This window comes from Hermetia illucens, chromosome 1, assembly GCF_905115235.1.
Source record: "Hermetia illucens chromosome 1, iHerIll2.2.curated.20191125, whole genome shotgun sequence".
NCBI classification, from domain to species: domain Eukaryota; kingdom Metazoa; phylum Arthropoda; class Insecta; order Diptera; family Stratiomyidae; genus Hermetia; species Hermetia illucens.
The window spans coordinates 83847792-83870238 of record NC_051849.1 but is presented as its reverse complement, the minus strand read 5'-3'; the positions used below and the strand labels follow the sequence as shown (position 1 = coordinate 83870238).

At 40.3% G+C, this 22447-nt stretch overlaps 1 protein-coding gene across 5 annotated transcripts in view; it reads right to left on the bottom strand.

The window, feature by feature from the left end:
* The window catches only part of LOC119646703 (zwei Ig domain protein zig-8), a 631176-nt gene that overhangs the window by 289408 nt on the left and 319321 nt on the right, over positions 1–22447 (bottom strand). For all 5 annotated transcript variants that reach the window (XM_038047280.1, XM_038047277.1, XM_038047278.1 and 2 more), the window contains one exon: positions 19340–19371. The gene's annotated coding sequence lies outside the window, so the exon portion shown is untranslated. Of the gene's footprint in view, positions 1–19339; positions 19372–22447 lie in introns of those variants that run through there.

Sequence of the window (22447 nt, the reverse complement as noted above, 5' to 3'; positions counted from 1 at the left end):
ATGCAAGTGCAGTTTGCAATCATCAGACTCTGGGGTTGCATTTGCTACTGCGCCAACAAACATATTGAGCGTTTGCATCGTAACCTGTTAAGAGTTCGAGACAATTTAATTTTGCATGCGTTACCGGATGCTGCGCAAAGAATCATAGGGTAAATAAGCAGAGGAAACTATGATGTTTTTCCTCTCGCCCTTAATTTTGTATTGGCAGGTTATCGCAACTAGGTCCGGGGAAAATAACTGTCTCAGCATTTCTGTCTCTAACCGTTTTTACATCAGCATACAAGCTCTTGGTCTTATGATTCTTTAATCGTAAAAGATCCTAGCCCCTTTTCACTGATCCAATGCCACACATTCTATTAATTCGAACAAATGGCTTTTGCACCAAAAAAAAGTAAGGGTAGGTGCAAGTGCACCGAAGATGCTGCAATTTGGTTTATCTTGTGCGAGTCGAAGACCATCATTGTTCTTCGTTCTCAAAATGGAAATGATGATTCAGACTCTTCTGGTCCAGTTCGATTACCAAACTGAAACCCTCCACGTTTGAAGCTTTGTCCTTTCTGACACCCGTGAACTTAATCCTCCAGTGGCCGAAGTTCATGCCCAGGTTCTGTTCACTCATCATGCGGATGATGTCCCATGCCTTCCTTCGAGGCCAGGTATCTACACCCGTGAACTTAACCCTCCAGTGGCCGAAGTTCATGCCCAGGTTCTGTTCACTCATCATGCGGATGATGTCCCATGCCTTCCTTCGAGGCCAGGTATAACATCCGACATGTTCTAGTGAATTTGTTGTAACCACTTTGAGGCAGCCATCTCTGCTATTCCAAGATCAGTGGCAAGTCAGTGTAACTTGCAAACTTGTAAAATATAGCGTTGAAGAACGTAATTCAAATACACGTTTTTGTGAGCAAAATTATCTCGACTTTGCTGATTATTTTTCCAGAGATGTTCTACACCCAGAGCATACTATGAGTTATTTCCCATCACCTACCTCTATTTTTTACAAATTAAAAGAGAATAGAGTAGAGTAGAGTACACAGAATATAGAGTCTCACAATACGGTGGTAAACAGCCTGTAATAACGAAGCTCACTGGAGATTTGAAATTTGATGATCCATAGAATCAATCCCATTTGACACTTAGCAATTATCTTTAGTGACCATTGACGAAAACTTAATGGGGTATACTCATCACAGTAATTTCCGATAAAAGTTTACTTCGATCCCGGGGTTTCCATTTAAAAGGTTTTGCTACAAAAGAGCTTTAATTGTGTCCCTCTTCTTTCATCCGTGAAATTTCCTATTGTGAATATGAGAATATCGTACACTGTCAAGGCATTGCTCTGGACATCAAAGAAAAACATTAGCCTCCCCTTCGACTTGGGTGATAAATATCACGAAATTTCCATTTTGCCCATAATTACATAACGTCTGTACGACTGAAACCTTGAACAGTCAAAAAGAATAAAGCCTGCAATATTTTCACCCTAAATTTTCACAACTCAATTAGAGTTCAAAACATCTTCTTTATTTCATAACATTTCACAATTTCTTTACCATCAAGAATTGAATTTGACATCCTGAATTCGGCCCAATTAAAGTCAATTCTGATCAAGAAAAGCCTCTATTAAAAGGAAAAGTTTCGCATCGAAACTGTTGATGGCTTCATTTTCTACCTTTTTTCTCTTTTCGTCTTCATTCAGCCTGGCCCTGTAGCCATCTCCGCACTTTACGTTCGTCATTTAATCCAACATTAAGTTTAAGTATCTTTAATTGTGCGAACTTCCTCAGCCAACTCAGAATTCAATTGTATCGCAGAACTTACACAATCTGTCAAATCGGCTGGGGATCTGGGATGTTCATAAGCATAGTATGAATATATCGGAAATTCCCCCGACCAGGGCGATCCTACGTGGCTGCTGCGACGTTGGCCCTTCAGGTGAAGGAAGCTGTATCGGTGACTGAAATGTCAGACCTTTTATTTTCTTTCGCTTGAAAAAAAGTTGAAAGGAAGACTCAATCAAGAAAATTGGGCAATTTCTTATATATTGAAGAAGGGGAAGTGAAGTTATTTATAGGCTTCATTGATTTTTTTTTAGGAATTTCATTGTCGAAATATTAGTATTCGTATTTTGCCCCCTGAGACATTGATTTCCTGTCGGCGGGAGAGGCGCCTCCGCAAAAAAAAATCGATACCAAGAATAGAGACTATCTGGAAATGAGCGAACTCTAGCGTACTGGGTAAATAAGACACATTCCAAACCCCCACGTTACCCACTGTACCTCGCGGGTGGCCTACGGCTCGCTTTCATTCTTGATTTCACCGGTATTTCCAATTCATTTGCGCTTTTCCACTTTTCTTTTATGAAACGCACTTCAGAATTAAGGGTTAATTTGTTTACCTTAAATGACTTCAGTAACAGTATTTCACTTGTGTGCATCACATCCTTCCTTGCATAATACACGACTTGCATTTTCAGTAAAAAATATGCATCAGCGCATTTCATCATGAAATTCATCGAATTTCCTGAAAACATAATCTGCAAATTTTATGGTACATTAATCAAGGGCTTTGGACTCAGCTGCAACTGGGAAATTGTGCTGTATTTATTCTGTTATAATTCGTGATGCGCTATCACACATCATTGAACCGTAAATTATTGAATCTGCGAACAGAAATGATTGCTTGCATTAATCAATAATTAGATAAATTATGGATACGTTGGACGACTTGTATCTCTAATTAGCAGAAATAATATACAGAACCACTAAGCCAAATACACGTGGTTCGCTGGATAGACCTCAATAATTGATCAAGGCATTAATTAGTTAGAATATTGGAAATGACACTGTTTATATTTCGAGTTTATGGAAAGTTCATATGTGCAGAAACATGTTTGTAATGCATTTGAACGGATGTAGTAACTGCACTTTGTGCACAATCGACAGAGCTTATAAAATTGAACATTTGCATTTATTAAAAGCAAAATTATTGGAGCGGAAACTTTAAATAACAAGGTTTTCCTAGGATTCGTTGACGATTTTCGTATTTCTTTCACTCCCATTCGCTTAAATGCGGACATTTTTCATTAATATTGCTTTAAAGAGAAGATAATTTGGTTACGTTTAAAGATATCGCTATTGGTCTTTTACTCCCGTTGAAAGTTTTTACTGAAAACTGCGAGGCAGAGGTTATACCACCTCAAACAAAAGGTTCCCGAATTATCTCCACTGACTCGATTTGGGTTTTGTTCTTTCTTTCTTCGCATGTGTTACGGACATTCTCTGCGAATTCCAGTGCCGTAGCCCAACAAAAATGGTGACTTCGTTTCGGAGGTATCTGAATGTGAGCGAATTTCCCATCTTTTACAATTTTGAAAACAGAATTTACAACAACGAGTTCGTATTAAATTTCGCATTAACACATTCAATGGAAACTGGGCTTTGGAAATTTAAAAATGTATTTGAACAAGGATATTCTAAAGAAAGTGGTTATCAGTGACAATAAAAGTTCAGAAGCGGTGGTTAATCAATCGGCAAGCTATTGAGGTCGAAAATTAGCAAAAATATCCATAAAATGGAGGAAATGCTAGTCAATTAACTAAGCATCAGAGAGATGGCGAAGAGTTTCATTGTATTCTGATTGATGCTTTAAGTTTCCATAGTGTTGTAGTAAAATTAGTGTCAAAAGACCAAAATTTCATGTAAAAAGGACAACCACACTAACGTCGCAAAAGATGTCATTTCGATGACTGACCCCGAAACAACATTTACTAACCGACTCCTTCCTGGAGATGACCCAGGATCTTTTAGAATCGACTAACAATCAAAACATCAGGGGATGCTCGAGGTTTTCATCGATACAATCATGTTGAGTGTCACGAATTTTGCCGCAAAGCCAGACAGTAAACTAGGAAGCGTGACACAATTCTATAAACCTGAAATAAGTAACGCCTGGATTTTGCATTACGAGACACACGGTCATAAAACGCTAGTCCGCACAATCAGCTCCCAAATCCACAGCCAAAGAAGGACTAAATTGCGGGTAGAATTGGGGCGATAGTGACAGCCAGGAAGTCCGCCGTTGGCTTAACTAGTATAGTGAAGGACATCCGATTAATCATACTGCCGAAGTCATTTACGGAGGAAATCCTCATTCGTGCGGAGCAGAATATCATCGATGGCCTTGTTGTCATGCAGATGAGCGAGGGATGGAGTGCGGCGTATTCATCAGCCTACGACTAGGTCTCTAGACTCGACGGAAGCAGAACTGTCAATATGTGCTGGGAATGATATACCAGGAGAACACATAGTGGTGTAGTGTGTTGTAGTGTTCCTAAAGCTGAAACGATAGAGACGGAGGATCAACAGGGCATTTTAACTGCGCAAAATAAGTATCTTCACACGTTATTGTGAAAGGCTTTTGGAGGCAAGGTAGAGGATAAAGGTAAACTCCTTACGATCAGTATAGAGACCGATCCTAGAAGACAGTTAAATGCTGGAACTGCCTCAACAACTACAAATTTGGGAAGATGCACAGCGAGGGACTGAGCAAAGATGCTTCAGAGAACATCGCGTAGAAATTTGAAATAACAAAACTTGTTTTTCGGGAACCACTTGTTCCCTTCATCAGCGCTAACAAGTTTTGTTAGCACTGCTGAAGGGAACATGTGGTTCCCGAAATATCGGTGTTTGTAAAACAAGTCGGGAAACCGGAAGCTGAGCGCTTCAGGTATGAAAGGTTTTGTTTACTTCTTCCGTGATATTTGAGTGTAGAACTATACCATTTGTACGTATGGCAGCCCGTTATGAATATGCATTTAGCTTGTCAGATTTAGCACTTCGGATTGCAAATTTAAACGGTAAAGACAACTTTGAGCTACCGTAACTTTGTTACTAATAGTGTGATTTTGATCAAACTTGGAAATAATATGCTTCATATTATATTCTATACTACTATCATCTTTTGTAACTCTGAGATAAACTTAAGGGGGGTTTTACTCAATTTTCCCAAAAATATGGTAATATACTATTATTAACTTAATTTGAGCAGATATCGATATGGAGAGTATTTTGAGGCCTGGGCACCATATAGAGGCGGCTTCATGTTTTTTTTCAGATTTTTCGGTTTGGTAGTTTCCGAGAATGAGTCCGTTAAGGAAAACATCATTTTGCACATCTCCCACTCCCCGCCTTTTTAACAAATCTCAAAACTAAAATCGGCTTCGAAAAGTACTAATTAAGACCTTTCATTTAATACCCCACTTGATTATATTTGGTGCAAAAACATTTTACACCCCCTTTTATAATACATGTATGGGGACCCTCCCTAAATTTCAACCTAGGAGAATATCACTCACTGCATGTCTGGTGGTCTACATGTCCCACCTTCTCACCAAATTTCGTGTCAATTAGTGTAGCCGTTTCTGAGAAAAGTGCCTGTGATAGACAGACAGACAGACGGACAGGCAGACAGACATTGAACCGATTTTAATAAGGTTTTGTTTTGCAAACAAAACCGTATTAAAAATCAACACTAACGAATAGGAAAAACAAGTTTTATTATTTGAAATAATTAATCGCTAGAAACACCGCGGAATTACACTCGGATTGGGCAGACAGCTTATCGAGATGGTGGTTTTCCAAGTTTGGTTCAAATCAATCAACCGTAACCACTGGCAAGGGCGCAGGATCTACTGTCGTCAACCATCCACAGGAAAGAAATTGGTGTGACCATAATTAGTGAAACATATATTTGGCAAGTATAAGCAAATGCTGAGCGGTCTGGTTTTGGATGCAAGAGCACGGATAATCATAGTATGCTCTTTTAAGGAGGTTTCCCTATGTGACTTTTTCCAGAAATCGATTTTTGTTTTATATACAATTTAAAAGGAGATCTTTTTAGAAATTTTAGACCGAAATTCTACATACATATAGCAAAGCATCGGCCATGTTGACGTATGCACGAAAAAAGTAAAAGTGTTTTTCTTGAAATTTCGTTGAACTGGTGGACAACGAATGTAAGAGGACGTATTCTGTTCAAAGCATTCGCGGAGTTTGACATGGTACTCGCAAATGTTTTGAGTGCAATCTGCATGGAAATCAAGGGCAAATGGAGTTTCAAAAAGAGCAATTTCTGAGAGCCGGTTGGGTTGCCAGGTTGAGGACGAAGGCTCTCCAGGGGCCAATTTCTCTGCGGCGATTGAGCCTGATATATTCCTGAATGGTGCTGCCATTGAAAAAGTCACCCAGACCACTTAATGGGAGATGGAAACATGGGAGCAAATGATTTTCTATGCTCAGAAGGCAAAGGCACTCCAGCAGGATGACTCTACTACTGGTAGGCCACTTAATGGAGGCACAAAACCCTCGGGATGGGGTAGGTTATAATAAAAGGGTTGCAATGGTGGCCCCATGTGATCTGTTCGTAAAACCTGGAAAAAATTGTTGCCATTCTGTTTTCTGGTCACGCAAACAACGGAAGGCAAACGGTGGTCGAAGTCAACGAGTGTCTGATACCTTCAGTTCCCGAGGAGAAGCTGGGGAAAATAAGCGGTAGTACCGGTGAGAATAAGGCCCCAGGGTTCAATGGCACCCTTCTTCTTCGCTAATACCTTCGTTGCGTGTCTAAAAGAAGGACTATTACCTGCCCCCACGTTACTTCAAAAACCCAAAAAGCCACAAGGAGTGCTTGTGCCTAGTTTAAGCGGCGTAGATGGTGAGAGCGGTAAACCCTTGGCTGGGAAAAGTAAGGTTGACCCTGGTGAATGAGAAAGCGGAAGCGATCTTAATGACGAATCGTTAAAAGAAAAACACCGGAAACGTAGAAGTTGGTGCACATATCGTCATCGCTAGCCTGACTATAAAGTAGCGGGTGGTGATAATTGACGCCAAACTGATCTTTAGGGGACATCTAGAATATGTATACAAAAGGTAGCTAGTGCCACCGCGGCACTTGTAAGATTGGTGTAGAAAAGATGTAGAAGATATGGTACGATCCATTCTGTTCCGCGTTGGCTGAATGAGTGGAGGCGCTTGTAAACCCGAAGATATGGAAGTAGATAAACTCGATTTACTGGTTGATGCTTTAAGGGTTCGCAGCGTCAGATGTGGCAGTATTGGTGATGGTGGCCAAGATCCTAAATTCTGTCGAATGAAATAAATGTACTATACCATGCAAGATGTATGGAGGGGCACACAGAAAGAGGAATTGGGTAAGGTAAGAGTTGCATGATTTCTGCAAACGCAGATGGGACGACTCTACCCAGGGGCAATGGATGCGCAACTTCATTTATAACGTTACTACGTTCACTACGTTACTCAGATCCTCACGGGCCATAGTGGTCACTAAACGCAGTATCTGCTCCGTTTTGGGCTGTATGATTCGCCGAATTGTCCTATATGGAGTAGCATACCCAGAATCAAAAGCATATGGTGTTTCACCGCCCGATGTTTGCGATGGCGGGAAGGAACTTTAATCAAGCCTTTACGGTTTCTTCTAAAATTTTCAAAATACAGAAGGCGCTGGTGAATGAAGTAAGGAAGAAGAAAACTCAAAGACAAGAAATACGAGTGCCTAACGACAAACCAACTGGCTGAAATAATACCAAAATGTTGATCCCGCGGGGCTGACGATGAAGAGGCGGCGGTGGTTTTTAGTCGGTGCGCGTCCCACATGCGCCCGCTTCGACGTTTACGTGGCGAAGCTGGAGCAGACGTGTCTTTCTAAGATTATTTAAATTCGATTCCGAACAAGAAAAAATACTCCAACATCCGTGACCATCACCTGAGAAGTGTTATTTGACATGACTATATGAAATACTCTTATAAATGGGCTATCTCGAAGACTCCTCTATGTCAGATCACAGAATAATAAGTCTCAACATTGACGGGAACTTTGAAGTAGAAATGACAATATACTATACCTCTCTGAAGGCAGAAAATGGCACATTTACCGAGAATGAAGAGGACAAGGTACATCTGCTTTTGAAAATACACTTCCCGAGTTCTTATCCGACGGTGGAAGAAAACAATATTAGGCAGAAGGAGGAAGAAGAGAAATTGGAAACCAGAAAAAGAGTATGATCGTACACTAAAGTGAGATGGGCGTGGAAATCTTGATATAATTGAAATCACCCGAGCTGAATGGCGTTCCCTCAGCAATACTTCGTAGGAGCGGGGATTTCTCCTAAGGGTGGCAAGAAGCAGCATAACCTTGAGATATATAGTAAGTACGTGATGGGGCGTGCAAAACTGGTCTTTACCCGGAAGGCAAATAAAAAAAAGCGGTTTCACTCTAAATCTCCCTGAAAGGGAGTTGGAAACACCCTGGCCTTCTAGGTGGGCAAAGTGTTAAAGTATAGGCAATTAGGTGTGCTGACAGGTGCAAATTTCATTGCTATCAACAATTTTAAAGGTTGTCCATAGGTTGGTAGTACACAACCGCAAGGCATTACTCTGAAGGGACAAATATGAAGACACCTTATGTTAAATAATCCATAAAGATTGAGAATTACTAGTAGGTGGCCCACGGCAACATTTATTAAGATCTCAAGCTTGATCGCCTGGAAGTCACCAGAAACTATATGGCATGGAAGTTAAACGAGAAACAGAGATCAAAATTTGGGAATTACGCTAGATCAGAAACTGCTCTGAAATACACATGTTGAACATATGGCGCAAGTTTGCAAGATGATTTGCGGCTCCAAAGCGGGAAATCCGAAAATACTACGTTGAGCATACGCTCCAATGTAGGAGACGGCAAACTAAGCAGATAAAACCGAACTCATCATAACAACCAGAGTGTTTTATAAATTTTAAAGACTAGCTTGACGAAGTGCTACGTAAATGGAAGGAAGTTGACACCCTTTTTAGGCGATATTCGGACTTCCCGACTTAGAGGTAACTATCATTATCGACTTTGGAGATGGCTTGGGTTTGATTGTCACAGAAAAATACCCAGATGATCTGGAGATCGACGTCATGGATGTAGTGAGAACAATCCCTGGTCGAAAAGAGCTAAGTAGCTAGCTGATGAGAAAACGGAAGTCCACTATATAACGAACTATAGAAAGAGGAGCACTTTCAAGATGGAAGTTGGTGAATGCCCGATGGTCTCTAAACCAGCTATCAAATACCGGCCAACGATGACTGACACCAAACTAATAACAGGAGATCCTAAAAGGTGTTTTCCAAAAGCAGCTTATGTCACCACGCATCTTCATGAATCTACTGAATGATAGTAGGTTGAAACATATCGTAGATGGCTCCTAGCTAGGGTACGGCGATTCAAGTACTTTTAGAACTACACCAGTTGAAATAAAGCTCGAAATGAGTGTGCTTTACTCTCCAAAACGTATGAATGAATGCAAGAATGTGACAGAGTCGCATGGTCTCTGGCAACGCAGATGGGACGATTCCTCGAAGCGTAGGCATAGGCTTATTCTTAATATTATGGGACTGCTTGAGCGAAAATAGGGGAGGCTACTTAGTTTGTTATGTAGTGCTTCAAGGGACACCTCAAAATTCTAAAAGCATGAAGTTCCAAAGGTAGTCCTCCACCGCAAAGCAATACAAAGGGTGGTTTTTTTCATTGATAAAAGATATATCAGGGAAAAAATCAAGGCACCTTAGAAGAAATTATTATCTTGATGAGTTTGTATTTCATAAGCAATGTCTTCGAGTTTGTGAGGAACTCATTCGTTTTGAAATATCAAAAGGATTGCCTCTACTCACATTTTCTGCATAAAAGTTAGCTGTATTCAAAGCAGCGGAAAAGTTAAGATTAGTCTTACGAACTGCTCCTTTTTTGCTGATTTACGTAACCTGAATGAATATATTCACAATATGAAAAGGGTATTCACTTTATATCATTAGTGTCACACAAGAAAGGAAGTAGCTATTCTGCGTTCGCCCACTTCGTCAAATACGCAATGGCCACCGAGGTATACAAACGTGAAGTATCCTTTCACCGCCGTTAGGAAAGTTTTTATTGGATTACAAGTGCAACTGTGTATGTAATTCATATGAAAAAGTACGATTCATGCCAGTAATATAAATGAGGATGTCTTCAATATGAAGAGCTTCTTAAAATCCCACAAACATTATCCACTTCAACTCTTTTCACTTTGCTTTGCTAGCTGAAGTTTGTCTGTAATATTTAATTATCCTTTCTAGTGTGAGCGATGTGCACTGATGCAGAAATGCATGTAGAATGCACATCCTTCCATACGTATACGCTTTAGCCCCAGAGAAAATTCTCTTCTGTGATTCATTTTTGCAGTCTAGAGCCTCATCAGCTGCAGAAGATACTAAAATTGTGGTTACTGAAGCTTATGATAAGCATCACGCCTAATATAAAGATGCAAAAACTTTTATCCTACTTTCCTTTCGTGCATACACCTCATGCTTTTCACGTCCGCCTTCGTGGTTTGTGTGTACGGAGAGAAATGCAACTTGCATCTGTTCCCCATGAGAGAACCGCATCGAAAATGTCCTCAGTGTGTAACTTGGAGCAGAGAAAGTAGGAAAGTGTAAATTTCGGAGATTATATTTTTCAACTGGTAGTGCACGAGCAGTTTTTAAATATGGGTTGAGGGAATAATTGACATTAATTTAATTTTCACTAAAATTTTTAAGCGGGAGGCATCTTGGAGAGAAATGACGCTTAGCGCTTGGGGTGAACACATCTTGTCCGATTAAAAACTTTCAAGGATTTATGGAGGATGGAAACTTTTAACATATTTTTCTTAGGAACCAAGTGGGAAAAAGCCTTAATTAAAATGCCAACCAAGAACAATTCTGAGTGACACTCGAATGTACATTTTGGAAGTAGATTTAAGTCGGTCATTGGTGTGGATTGGTAATGTACGGAGAGAGTGGTGATTAAAAGAAGTCTAATTTCAAGCTTTTCTTTAACTAGTGTTAATTTTTTTAAGTACACACTCTATATTGAAGCGTAAAAGACATCGCTAATTGCAAATCTTCATTGACAGGCTGCCCTAGACTGAAAGCAAAGTCGAACGACGAGTAACGCGGTACCAGCGGGGACTAGTAAAGTGTTCAATATCTGGGATGCTTGATCTTCCTTTCCTCCTATAATCGGCGTCTTACTTACCGTTCCACTATGGTGTAGTGCCGAAGTCTACCGTTACGGTCTTGAATAAAGTGCTCTAATACACTTCAAAGCCACACTTCAATATAGATTGTTGCGCCAACGATTATTATATGATGCTGTCGGCCTCCTTCGGCTCCTTGCTAGGAGCTCCAAATATCCCAATTTTTATCCGGTGTCCACTAATTTCATATCCCCCACCAGATGAGCCGTTTACAGCAGAAAATTTTCGTCTGTAACACGATTGAGAGGTGCAATATTGCTTGCTAAGCACCCAAGTAGGACTGGTAAGTTTGTTGTCTCGTACCAAGGAGTTACGATCCCAGGGTGAGACGTTTCGAGTGGACAGTTTATAAGGTTTCGTATAAAACAGAATTGTTAAAATCAGTCCGTTTGTCTGTCTGTCACACCCACTGTTCTCAGCAAAGGTTATACCCATCGGCACGGAATTTGGTGAGAAGATTGCAATTGTGAACCCCCATGCATCCAAAAGTCGCATGGTTCTTTACTGAGTTTAAGAGGGGGGAGGATACAAGCAAACGGGCAGTATAAAACTTTTACCGAATATAGGCATATTTGGTATCAAATAAAAGATCTTGATTAGTACTACGAAACCGTTTTAATGTTGACATCACTTGTAAATTGGCGAGTAGAGAGGGGGGGAGGGGGGTAAGATCAGGAAAAGAGATATAGAAAGTATCGATCAGCTAACTGCAGGGTCTTTTTGTCACTACATTCACCACACGGCTAAGTTGAGGCTTTCTTGGCATTGCACAATGTAAAAGTACTGGAGGTGTTTGCGGACGACTATTGGTAACTACCATGGGCATGTTGAAGGAAAAAAATGTACTACTGAAATACAGCAGCAGTGAGAGGACATTGGGGCGGATGCGGACTTAGGACTCCTCAATCCCTAGAAAGAAATTGTCTAGCTCCGGCCAAGTTTTGTTTCGAACTATGGGCGAGCCGCTTCGGTAATGCTGCTCCCAGGGCAGAGGTGAGGCAGCATCTGTGGAGTTTCCTCTGCCCTGGTAAGAAACCATAGCTGTTCAAGAATAAATGGTCTACGTATTTCTCGAATTTATATACCATTTTTGGTAAGCTGTTAATCAGTCGGTGTCCAAATGGCTCAAGTGGTTAGAGAGCTGAGCTGTCGTAGCGCAAGGTCGCCGTTCAAATCTTACTGGTGGCAGAAAGATTTGTTATCTTTGCTTGATTTCGGATACCAGTCGACTCAGTTGTGAATGAATACTTCAGTTAAATCTGGGTAATAGTCTTGGGCGAGCGTAATACTGACCGCATTGCTTCCTACATTGTTGCGTAGTGTACCGGTCTTGAATGAAGTGCTTTAGTATACTTCAAGGCCCTGATCTAATATGGATTATCGCGCCGACGATTATTATTACTGTTATTCATCAACTGAAGGACTAAGGAAGGAAGGAAGGACTATGTCCAAATAGGAATTGTTAGAGGTTACGCCTTCATCACAAAATCTTCTTTGATTGAACGCTTACCAATTGGTTTACAGGAATGTCCAAAATTTAAGCGACCATTTTTGTAGGAGCAATCTATAAAGATCATTTCAATGAACTGAGCTTTAATGATGGCAGGGAAGGATCAGCACGAATTTGCCAATAGCCGGGATTAGTGCACCTAAGCAATTCTACCTTTCAACAACACAAAAATAGAAGGTGAACTAAGTATATAGCGAACGAAACTGAGAAACGCAGCATCATCTAGCTGGCTTGGGAAAGCGAAAACCTAAAAATCAAAACTCTAGCCAACACTCTTCAATCAAATTATTGAGAATAAAAGACTTATGGATTTACAGGGGAGCATTACGATTACGGAAGGAAGACACAAGTCTAGCAGGCTTTTCAAATAATGGACAAATAACTTAGCTCATCTGATTTACACCGCGATAATATCTCGACAATATCTAGTGCCAGAAGGACACACCGCACACAAGCACCCTCTGGCTACTATATTTCCACCTTTGCGAAGCAATGATAGTTCGGAAATTTTGACACAATAGGGGCTAAAGTACTCAAAATGACGCGGAGATTTTGGATGGATTTTTTACATGCTTCCTTCTACGACAGGTCCTCTATTACCAGAAAACAGAAAATAGAGAACAAAGGGTTGCTGATAGAGGATAGATGGCAAAGGAAAAGAGGGCAAAGCATGGATGACGAAGGATAGCGAACAGAGAGTAGAGGGCAAAAAAGGGACAAATACAAATGAAAATTTGGGATTAAATAACATTGCTTGCAGAACGCCCGGTATTGAATGTTGTATGCCAGATGCGAGTATGTAAATAAAATTTAGGTTAATTAGCATTGACGAGAATATGATATTTCAGCATTACCTTTTTCCGTTTTTCAAAGTTTACTAAACAATTCTTACTTCGCCACATTTTATTAGGGTGACCCATTAACCGGCCATTCTAGGATAATAGGTTTCACTGACTTGCCTGAGTATTAACAAAGCTATCGTCTTGGCTTATTGTGTGACCTATCCTTTGCTATGTCCGGATAGGTGAGTGGCTAGAGCACAAGGCTGTCGTATGGAGGGTTGCAGTTCAAATCCCACTGGCAGTGGAGTTTGCATCCTGCTTTGATGTTGGATACCAGTCTACTCAACTGTGAATGGTAATAATCTCGGGAGACCGAAATGCAGACCATATTGCCTCCAATAGGATACTATTATATAATCCTCTAGTGTGCCGTTGCTCCTTTGCAACTACCGCCTTCTAATCAAGGCATCCTTGTGTATTTGATCTACATGAGGACTCAACACTTTATTCTAGGCTATACGGTCACAGAATAGCGGAATGTCCTACAAACTAGGCCGGTTTGAAGGATTGTGCTTGCAAAAAAGAATGTTGGTGTAGATTAACCGTGGTCAATCCCGAAGACTGGGCTAACTCAAATACTAAAAGAGATTGCAATTGACCATTCAGGAGCACCAGTATTTAAGTGTCGTTCTATTGAAATGACCTATCGTCACGCACTTACGCGCATCTGTGCTAGTCAAGGAATATGAGGAAAGTGGGGTTGAAAAAAATCTCCCATGTCATGCATTTGATGCGTTGAGACGGAACGAGAATTTGAAACAAAAAGCAGTAGAAGAAACTACCAAACTAACGATGCTAAATGGGTAGTTAGTCACCTACCCACTTAAATTGGAATAACAAAAATAAAAGCTCGTCCGGAAATGGAGCCAATTGAGTACCGTGATCTAGAAGAAAGATGTACGACGGATCACAACCTCAGCAAAGTCTTTTCTCCTCTGGATCTAAAGGGGTTGTTCTAGTGTTAAAAAATTTCTTTTCAGTTTTATTTCTGACATATTTTTATACATAATACTTTCACGAATAACTGTGTAAAATATGATGTTGATATCTACTTCGGTTTAAATTCTCTAAGCATTCCTGCACGAATAGTAATATTAAACTGTTAGTTCGGACACTACGAATACAGCTAGGACAGATCTAAGCTTTAGGCCACAGTGCGTATAAAAGACAATGTACAAATAGATCCAAATTCGACCGTACTAGCTGAATAGCAACCCTATTCAAATACTGCTTTCAAGCTTCACTGACTTAGCAAATATTTCAAATTATCTCACACGCTTGCCACGAAAAACACCGCAGATTCAAATTACGAAATCGTCTTGTGCACCAAAACGGTCCACGCCGCAATGATATCCTTATAACAGCAGCACCACCTTGTAAGCCTGATTTTCGGCAAAAAAAAAAACAAAAAATGGCAGTTATAATGACAATAATGATTCAAATTTCAACACTCACACTCGATTCGCCAACATTTTGACAGATTATCCTCGCATCTCATCGTGAGCTCCCAATTCCTCTACTTTCTCCTTCTTTGAGAATGCACAATAGTTAGTGGATTTTTCGTCTACCAGCGCCCGGCTTTGTTCAGACGACTTTCCGCTGCTGCAGCGGGTTTAATTATACAGGAAAATAGCAGGAACCTTGTACATTGCTTGCTGAAATGAAAACTTTAACAGTTTCCTATGAACCGCTTCGAAAATTAGTCATGGAAAGAGTGCACAATAAAAGAAAAAAATCCCCTCAATGCTTCCCGACAGTGACAATCAACCTGCACAATGCAATTTTGCACCAGCTTCTTACCGATCCTCATCACCAATGCTCGTCATACCAAAGTGAAGAGTCGAATCCTTTTGTGGTATATAGCCGGTGATCGACCAATCAGTTGACATAAAAGATCACATTTTTCTGCCCGAACAATAGTCGCTCATTTTGAGTTCAGCGCGCAACAAAACAATCCTAGACTGCAGCGTACATTCAGTAATGTCGCCCTGGTACATAAATAAATGTTGCACCATTACCTGCATCGATCCGTCAGGTAAAATGCATTTAATTATACATTGCTATGGACATCTGTATTGTGTTATTAGAAAAAGGAGTCCTCTGATTTAAAACTAAATGCAATTATATGATATTTGAGTTAAAGTTTCGAGAGATTTAAATGGTAAGAGACTTTGTGTGAAAATTAGCATGCTTTAAGAGGTTACATTTTAATGTAGTTTGATTGGAATGGAACGCAGGAATCTGAAAGTAGGGTGAGGAGCATGAAAATAATGCCGTGTATTGAAATGCTGCATACAATTTATTAATATCTCCTCCAGGTCGGTGCAGGCAAATAAAAAATAACGATGATTTGCATGATAGGAAACCGGCGAATACTACAATCTTGGACAAGCTGACATGAGCACAATTAGGTACTTGAGGAATGATGCCATGTTCCATTGAATTCTTTCAAGTCCCCAGACTAAGACAGAAAGAAGAAAGTCGAATAAGTCGATGAAATAAGATTTTTTCCAACAAGGAACCCTTACGGACCCCGTTTTGAACTCCTGAATAAATCTAATTTTACCCAGTAATATGTCACATTATGATATGATGACGAGTTGAAGTAAAAGGAGGAAACATTTTTGATTAAAGAAAGATGGTATGTGACGAAGGAAATAATTCTGCTAATAACTTAATGCTACTAGCCAATTTTTAAAAGGAAATTCTCGTTTATATTTGAATGAGCCTCGTAAAACGACATTGATGAAAAACTCACTTGGAACGTTTACTTCAAACGGACTCAAAATCGCTTCGGATTTATCCATTCATTTTACATTCCACCCATCGCATTGTTATCGAGCACGTCCTTTCGATTTACCTTAGCCAGCTATTCATTTATATGAAAATATGTACATAATACGTGTAGATATGTGACGTAATCTTTTAAGCGAAACGGTAAGCTAAGTAGATATCCGCTGCTACCTATACAACCGTTCGCGTAACGTACCCACCAATATACAATCGCCCGTAGACGCGTACGAACGAAATGATACGGCGACAGGAAGGATAATTGCTTGAACGTTAAATGCCCTTTTACAACGACATATACCGGTATAAAGCGAATGAAATCCGTATTGTCGATTCCTTCTCAATAAATGATGCTCGTAACAAGGCGAGATCCGTACACAAACGGAGCATTCCTGAATTTTAGTGGCGGTGAAAATGAGATTAAGTATAAAATGAAGGATTATCATCGGATATACGTAACATTTATGATATGGGCATCAAATGGAAATAGTAAGCGTTGAATGCTTTTAAATTGTTAAAATCTGAATTATTAGACATTGAGCGTGTTACGAGAGTCATTATTGCCTGACACGGAATCACAATTCTCGTAATTCTAGAACAAAACGACCTAAATATTTAATGGCTTATGACTCATTTTCCTCGTTGAAATGCTTGATATAATTGTGCTATTATTAGTAGCAAATGATAGATCATAAGAAAAAAAATGTTCTAGGAAGTAAGGTTTCAAAAAAACCGTCAATTCCGACTTTCCGTTTATATATATTGGGGTTAATGTAGGTGCGTAGGTAATACGTACCCCTCCCGTCATGCCTGTGCCCGACCCTCTTCAAGCATTTCTGCGGATTTGAAACTACACGTCACCAGATCCTTACAATATATCTTTGAAGTATCTTCGAAGACCTTGCTTGAAAAATGGGGTTTTTTTCCCCAAGTTCCGATAGTTCCAAAATGTAACCAGTGCGTATTCACAAACACCTGTATATTTTATGAACGAAGTTTTCCAATGAGTATTATTCCATTTATTGCATGATGGAAGAGCTCAGTAAGGAAGATCCTCTGGAGAGCCAAAAGAGACACCTGAAGTTAAGTGTAAATCAAACCAAAAAGTCGAGTGCTGAGTTCTTATAGGGGTTAAGATGAGACTGCCGAGGAATAGAAAGCAATTTCCGGCTTCAAACAGTCAAGTCTCAACAAAAGGAGGCCCCGATGAAATGGGCCTACTTTCCCCTTGGAAAGGAAACCCCATTCAGTCCAAGAAAAACATAAAACAAAAATTAATTAATACAATAATTCCAATTGGATGAAACTGAATGAAAACCCAAACCCGGATGACGAGGAAACACTGATCTCATCGATGGAGAAACTGAGTGTAAACTCAATTTTTTCACTTATAAGATTAGGATCCAATCCAATTAAGGCGTAGACTTGAACAAAAGAACGGAACCAGGCTCTTTATGTCAGCTTTCCCTACCTTAGGCTCCAATCGACGCCACCTGCTGAGCCCAAGGGCTTACTCACATATAAGCACTTGCTTCTAGGCAAAAATCTGATTGCAAAAAAAGAACGCCTTCACCTGAATCCCCTTGTAGTAAAAGGACAAAGGGGAAACCTGAAGCGGAATTGGTACAAGCATTTGCGCCTTGAGACAAATACAAACTCATGGGGCATTGCTTGCTAGGTTGTAATGAACAGTGAAGAAGAAATCAGCCGAAGTGATGTGCCCGCGGCTCTTGCCCAAAATAATCACAATTTTTCCTCACAATATATCCGACGTGACCGAGCAGGAACTGCGAGAGACCTGTTGATGAATTGGGGGAACAAAACCTTTAAGTCATCCGCTTAAATCAGGCTCGCATGGTTCATAAGCACATTTTGGATCGTGATTGGTGGAAGGAGTGCTTCCCGCCCAGTGGAAGAGGTAGAGATAGGTTCTACTACCGAAGCTCCAAAAACCAAATCGGGCACCGTCTTCATATCGCTCTGCCTGCCTTTAAGACACTATGGTGGAGATGTTGCAGAGAGTGATATATAATAGGTTGCTTTTGTTCTTCAAGCCTGCGGATGGTATATCAGAGCGGCAGTATGGGTTTTGTTTAGCGAGTTGTACGATCAATGCAATAGCAATGGTAGTGGATCTGGCGCGTTGTATGTTGTTGTGCGGTGGCAACGCTAGATTTTAATTCGGCCAACTGCCGTTGGATTAAATGTATCCCATTTCTTTGGCACGAGACGGAGAACTAACCGAAAGAATATGTTTTGACATCAGGTGCTTCCAAAGGTTCCGTTCCTCCCGCACGGTTTTGCAGACGACCTTACGGTGGTGGTAGTTGTGAAGCACGCAGAGGTCGTGGATCTTATTGAAGTGAAACCACTTATGCCGTCAAAGGATGGTTACGAATGGTTCAACCTGCTATGGTGGATGAAAAGACAGAGGCGGTCCTTATTACCAAACGAGAATGTGTAATAACCTATCAATAGATACCTGGGGTAATGATCGATGCCAAGTTGAGCTTCAAGGAGCACTTGAATTATGTGCGGGAAAAGTTTCATCTCTAGCCAGGATGTTTTTGGTATGGTCAACTCCATCCTGTTATACCCGGCTCCTGTGTGGGTGGGAACACTGAATGAATTGAAGGACCCCAACTGTCCCGAATGTGGCGCTCCACCCAAAGAAAGCGAATTATGTTCCATTGCTCAAGATTTTCTCATGAAAGTATGAGATTAAATAATGTCCTCAACGTTGTTATCGGACCCAATAATCTGATGAAAGAGATTATGAGATCGGAAGCGAACAACTGTGATACACGCAACTGTGTTGAGCTTGTAATGTGCCACATACGCTTCATTTAATCGTGTCGGTGTCGGCCTGAGGCCTCTCTGCGAAATAATATTTTACAGTGGCCTTGAGCTGTTATGGGCCGAAAAGTGGGGACGGTGAAAAAATCCCACACATGCCTTCCACCTAGCACAGCAGTGTCATTTTAAAACCGAACCGTAGCTATCCCTGTTTGAAACAGAAGTGGATGAATAAATATCTTCCTAATGTATTTAATGTATAATAATAATCGTCGATTTATTTACCTAGTGAAGAGGAATCGTGGCCGATAGGTTATCTGAAAGAGAAGAAAAAGAATGTTTGATTAATAAATTTTTATTTTTAATTTGGTTTATATTTAAATTCAACTACTTTAACTAATTCTACATAATTTTCCTAAATTTGGAATGGATTTAAAATATGCTTGGTATCGGTTGCAATTGAACATTGTATAGTCAAAAAAGCGCACTTTCTCCGGAGATCGCCTACTCACTATCCACTTTCCTACAGGGTTCGCAAGCCTTCGCGAATCTGAGAAAATTCTCTAGATACTAAAAATGCGCAGGGACTTCTTTCAAGAAAACCTTACCAAGGTATCTTCGACTGAGGTCTGGCGAGGTTGGGCAGCTGCATATGAAGTGCATCTCTTCCTCTTCCTCACATTGGCTGCAAATATTCGAGACCATCGCTCCATTTTTCCCCTGTGGTAGTTTAAAGAGCAGTGTCCCGACAAAAGTCCTACTTTTTTTCACAATGTATTTATTAATATCTCGAGCATGCCTAGTAATTTTCCGAGTACAATAACATCGTTCGTTGTACACATATCTTCAAAAAAAAGGTGTTTCTCTGCTGCCACGCTAGACGACGCTGTGATCATCTTAAAGAAAATGGCATTTTGCGTCCAGACTTAACCACTGTCCGCAAACTAGTATTATTAAAAAATATTAAAAGCTAAATTTGTTGTTTTGCAAGGCTTCTTCAATAAATAAAAAAAAACTACAGAATGAATCACAATTATCCTAGTTTGCGGACCGTAGAAATATGTTTCAAAGAATTTGGTTGGATAGATTTTGGGCTATGGTGGCAGCCGATTTTCAACATGCAGTTTCGAGAAAAACGCATTTAAAAAGTTGAATGGGATTTTCAACCACAAAATCTTAACTGACAATTAATCTGCTATAGCTAGTCCATAAACCTTAGGTTTCTTGAAAAAACACGTGTAAAGCCTTGGCTTCATTTCTTATCATTTGAGCGAAGTCATTCAAGCGTCATTTGGACCGATAAATACGCACTTTATTACCGCGATCGACATAAACCTGGCAAGTGACATTCTACCTGTTTGACATTGTAATTTCCGAACAACTCCGAATATTAAAAAATTGCCTTGCCCATATATTCTACACTATATATGGATACAATTGATGCCAAAAAAATTGGCTTCCACGAATCCGACACATGGGATGACCCCCTCAAAAAAATAAAATGGGCTTAGGCGAACAAAAATTAAATGAGGCACCGCAAACTATAATAAATATTATTTATTCGATTAAAATTTTTACAGAGTAGGGGAATTTATTGACGGGACCATATCATGCAAGGGTTTGGAAAATTTAAAACTGGTACGATTAGCTTAACTGATTAGAAAAATAGTTAAATCCAAAGTAAATGTAGAAGGTGAAAACTTGACAAATGGGCAACTATAATCTACAATATGGGAACGAATTGTTTACCGCGCTGTAAATCTGGCGAAGAATGAAATTCAGCGGCGAATAATTACGACAAACAAAATTTGCTATTCAGAGAATACCGAAAAGTAGGAAGGATCATTGGTAGAATTAGCTTCGACTAGTTGCCTCATTGGTTTGCACTCCTTCCTTAATGTTATGTCTATGATGATCTTCCGGATTCCACAAAAGCTTATCTGCTCATAGCCTGGTATCTGCACAAATAACCATGTTGTGTATTGTATACTTAGCTTGGTAAAAAAAGAAATAAATAAATGGAGCAATTTCCACGCCTCGCCATTGGTGGCACATTCCAAGCACAAAACTTGTCATATGGTCAGTTGGGTTTCAACTGACTGACCCCGAACGAGCAATCAGATTGACTACTTTGCGATTAACAGTAGGAGTCTTTTAGATGTACGTTGACATTTCGAAAATGATCACCACGTAATGGTCATTGCGTTTCCTTGTGTGTTGTTTCCCCCGCTTCCTGTGACCCCAAAACTTTGGCCGTTTGTTGAATCAGCTGTTGATCGACAGTGGGAGAACTATTTAATTGATCAGGCAGCAAATACATTGAATAATCGGGCAGCCACCAGCAGATTTTTTTCTCGGGTGTTGCTCAAGCAGTTTTTCGCGTCTCAAATGGGCGTTACTGGATCAGGTTAACTGCGGAATCATCAAGTCGAATCGATGAACGGGAGGGATTGGAGGCTGTAGTGATGGCAGCGAGTGATATTGAAAGTGATGCGCCCGAACTCCGTTACCGGGCGAAAACCTACAGAGACAGCCACAGATACCAATGATTGCGGAACCATATGCTGCTCCACAAACTTGAATGTTGACGCAAATTTTTTGATAATCCTACGAGCGATGTTGAGGATAGACTCCTCGTGCACGATGACGAGTAGCTGAAGAGGTGACAAAAATTTCGCCACTTGTGAACGAAATAACTAGTCACCGAAATTTGCAGACACGGAATGTTCTTGCAAATGGAAGAGAAATCATCTCGATCGTTAATACACTGAAATGGAGTAAAACGGTGGGCTTAACGACTTCCCCGCAGAGATTTTCATCAATGTTCCTGCAGTTTTTAGAATTGCCGCTTCCACTTATGGGAGTAGCACAAGGAAGTGACCACCATTGTCACCACTTCTCTGCCATATGTCATCAGGGTACGCTGACTTGAGATCATTTCGAACGAAGCACTTAGCCGGCGCATAGGTCAGTTACCGATGTACGTATTGTCTTTAAAGAGCAGTCTTTGGTCTAGTGCTATGCCTAATTATCTGACTTCTGTTTGTTGTGTAGCTTTTATATCGCGGACTCTAATGCCTCTTAAGTGATCAAGCTTCCTCGGGTGGCCTTTGGCGCAAATGGGAAAGTCTATTGACAGGTTCTTTAAAATCCTTCGACGGATACTTGGACCAGTCAGTAAAAGTACCAACTTCTATTTTATCACCATCTTAAGATGAAGAAATTACATTCACAAAAGTTAGCAAACTGATTGCCTTTTCACACTCTATTCCATATTTTTGCTTTTCAAGTCAATCATAAAAGAATTCCTTGGGGAAAGTTTCAGTTCGCTTTCATGACAACAAATATCTCTGCGGTCTAGTCCTGTTTTTATACATGTCATTTTCACAAGAG